General features: G+C 40.9%; 1 protein-coding gene across 1 annotated transcript in view; it reads left to right on the top strand.

The window, feature by feature from the left end:
- The first annotated feature begins 252 nt into the window (after positions 1–252).
- Positions 253–3,723, top strand: part of LOC118223750 (hippocalcin-like protein 4) — a 7,743-nt gene continuing 4,272 nt past the window's right edge. The window contains exon 1 of the mRNA XM_035410698.1: positions 253–839. The gene's annotated coding sequence lies outside the window, so the exon portion shown is untranslated. The remainder of the gene's footprint in view (positions 840–3,723) is intronic.

Genomic DNA, 3,723 nt, shown 5'->3' with positions numbered 1-3,723 from the left:
GCTCTGCTGCAACTACTGGCACAGTCAATATCCTCATACTTAGTTTCAAAACATATTCCACATGTAGGCTGCTTAATGCAGTTTTCTTTGGACTCAAATATCTGGACGGTTTTCTCTCTCTCTTTCTCTCTCTTTCTCTCTCTCTCTCATACATTTGTTGTTCTCAGAAAGCCAGATGTCTCTTGGAAAATATATTTTTCCTCGTGACATGAAAGCACCTGGGATGCTGAAATATTCTGCTGACGGTACAGTCTGTGGCATGAAGGTTTTCCGCGCGCGCGCTATTAGTCCAACCGGTTTCACTGATCGACGAGCAGCTAAAATTACGTCTAGAGATGTTATTTGAGGCCAAGCTATAAGTTTGTGCAAAATATCTTGTCGACGTTTAATACAAATGCGTGCGCTTTATATATGTTTATATATATCTACATCGTCCAAGGTTTGCTGAAGGGTAAAAACTGACGACTGTCTATTTGTCGGTCGGCAATCCGACATCACACACAATGAGCAAAACATAATTTGATGTTCAGCGCTTGGAGTTTGCTATTTGACTGACACCGACGGTTGTCCAACCAAAATGAGAAAAACCGGACAGATTTAACTATTACCGATCAGCAGCCGCCGGAGGCGGAGCTTACACTAATCGCTTTGACTGGGAGACATAAGCGGTCCATTCATTCTTAGGAATCGGGGAGACAAGGTGAATGTATGACGCGAGTCTTTCCGAGTACAGGTGGTGAAAGAGCGTCAGAATAACACTCAAAGAAAAAAGTACAATAATAATCTTGTATCAGAGATAGCAAGACACAAGGAGTGGGTATTTTCCCGGGAATTCTTGGGTGAGTGGCATACTTCTTTTTTTTTTTTAGAAAATGTAAATTTTGATGCTCATTAACGAAGAAGTGAAACCATAAAGCCACAAGATATATTGGTATGGTGTTTAATTATTAAATTGAGACAAATGTAGCCATATGTGTATGTACCTGTGTGTGTGTGTGTGTGTGTGTGTGTGTGCAGCATTTCATATGAACAATGACAAATAGCATTAAGGTTAACCGAAGTGGAAGACTATGCTGAATTCATGCTGGGAGTATTCTGTACTTATGCATGTTTTCTGCAGCCCATGTGTGGGTATGTGGTATTTGTGCGTGTGTGTGAGTATGTGTGTGTGTGTGCGTGTGTGCGTGCATGCATGCATGTGTGTGTGTGTGTGTGTGTGTGTGTGTGTGCACCTCTAAAACTGATCAAATGCAGCCAGCACTAGTGAACAGATTTTTAATTTATAACAAAAGCCAAATACAGGGAAATTCTATTTTTAAATCACAGGTAGTTTTGTACCGACAGGTAACAGTGGTACAATTGCCACCAGCAACACCAAAGAGATGCAGTTATACAGAGAGAGGTGCAGTTACAGAGAGAGATGTGTAGTTATAGAGAGAGATGAAGTTATAAAGAGAGATGTGTAGTTATAGAGAGAGATGTGCAGTTATAAAGAGAGATGTGTAGTTATAGAGAGAGATGTGCAGTTATAAAGAGAGATGTGTAGTTATAAAGAGAGATGTGTAGTTATAGAGAGAGATGTGCAGTTATAAAGAGAGATGTGTTGTTATAGAGAAATGTGCAGTTATAAAGAGAGATGTGTTGTTATAGAGAGATGTGCAGTTATAAAGAGAGATGTGCAGTTATAAAGAGAGATGTGTTGTTATAGAGAGATGTGCAGTTATAAAGAGAGATGTGCAGTTATAAAGAGAGATGTGTAGTTATAGAGAGAGATGAAGTTATAAAGAGAGATGTGTAGTTATAGAGAGAGATGTGCAGTTATAAAGAGAGATGTGTTGTTATAGAGAGATGTGCAGTTATAAAGAGAGATGTGCAGTTATAAAGAGAGATGTGTAGTTATAGAGAGATGTGCAGTTATAAAGAGAGATGTGCAGTTATAAAGAGAGATGTGTAGTTATAGAGAGATGTGCAGTTATAAAGAGAGATGTGTAGTTATAGAGAGATGTGCAGTTATAAAGAGAGATGTGCAGTTATAAAGAGAGATGTGTTGTTATAGAGAAATGTGCAGTTTGACAGGCAGATGCCAGTAGCCATGGCCTGCTAGGAAATGAGCTTAACAGTCTAACACTTTTTAAAAAATGTTTCAAAAACGTGGATTTGGCGTTAAATGAAAGGTATGGAACGATTGTTCAAAGCGGTTTCTATGTCTGTGTCTGTAGCTGTGTGGGTCATAGTTTCTCAGGGTCACTCCTCCGTATTGGTTTCTTTTGGAGAAATGTTCTTCCTGTATACGTGCCTGAAGCTCGTCATGACTCTCTCACACACTGAGATACTTAAAGGTAAATTATACGAACACATCAAAAGGAGTTTAAAAAAACAGAACTGCTGGTCCACATTCATGCAGTGCCCTTTTAAAAATGATGGGCTGTTTGAATTATGGAGGCTTATTTTCACATTTCCATAGTCTGTTTGATGTTATTGATCATGGTTATGGCATGCTGAGAGATCACTTTGTTGTTGAAGAATAGTGTGCGTGTGTGTGTTTGTGTGTGCATGTGTGTGTGTTTGTATGAGTGTACAAGTGTGTGTGTGTGTGTGTGTGTGCTTGTGTGTGAGTGTGGTGTGTGTGGTGTATTTGTGTGTCTGTGTGTATGTGTGTGTAACTGTGGTGTGCGAATTTAATGGGTGTGTGTATCAGTGTGTGTGTGTGTGTGTGTGTGTGTGTGTGTGTGTAAGAATGCATAATGAGGAGAACAGTCCTTCTAGTGCATCTAGAACATAGGAACAGGAGCATATCTAATAAGAATTAAACTGAGGTGAGTTCCCACTCATGCACTTTGTGTGGAAAAGTGCTATATAAATGCAATCATTCATTCATTCATTCATTCATTCATTCATTCATTCAATCAATAAATCAATCATTCATTCATTCATTCAATCATTCAACCAATTTATGCTTGCTCTTCAGTGTAGAGAGCATCCAGAACTGAATCAAGCCAGGACCTGATCACCCAGGGGGTCTGTACTTCTGCCACATGACCTGGCTGTCCCAGACACTGACAGCCTCTCTGTGTGAAAGAACACATCCTGATACCTGCAAAGAATTTACCATAAGCTGATTCCCGTCGTCCTTGTTCTGCACGCGCACAGAGCTCAACCTGAAAACTCTTCCGTAGTTCACTTGGTCACTCCCAGAGCTGGTAATCAAATCCCCGTCAGCCTCATTTCGCTAAAGCTAACTTTTTAAAATCAAAATGCTTTGAGAGAGACTGAGTAGTTAAAGCCTTTCTGCGGCATTTGGTTTGCTGGAGAAGCAGATTGGTCTAGGCTGCGCCGGCTGGTGGAGGGAGCACACGCACCTGGGTTGCGTTAACTGATCAGCCCAGGTGCGTAGGGGTATGTTGCCTTCCACAGTTCGAGGCCGAGACTGGGAGCTCACACCGAAAGCGCGTTTTGATTTGAGTTTTGTTTAGTTTCAGTTTTTTTTCACTTAACATGACACTGACAGCGAACTGCTGCTGAAGAGTAAGAGGAGCTGGTCCGGTGGAAAGCGGGCCAGCTACGAGCGGGGAACTGAAATAGCTGTCACTCTGTTTTACTTTCTTTCGTTTTTGTTATTTTAATTTGTTGTTTTGGTTCATTGTTTTCGCCTGGAAACCCTTGAGGGGGGAAGGGTGAAGGTGTCCGTTTATTTAATTTTGTGTTTGTGTGGGTGCACTCTCT

This window comes from Anguilla anguilla, chromosome 1 (genome assembly GCF_013347855.1).
Source record: "Anguilla anguilla isolate fAngAng1 chromosome 1, fAngAng1.pri, whole genome shotgun sequence".
Classification (NCBI taxonomy): domain Eukaryota; kingdom Metazoa; phylum Chordata; class Actinopteri; order Anguilliformes; family Anguillidae; genus Anguilla; species Anguilla anguilla.
Note: the sequence above shows the minus strand (reverse complement) of the source record. Positions and strands in the feature narration are given on the sequence as shown.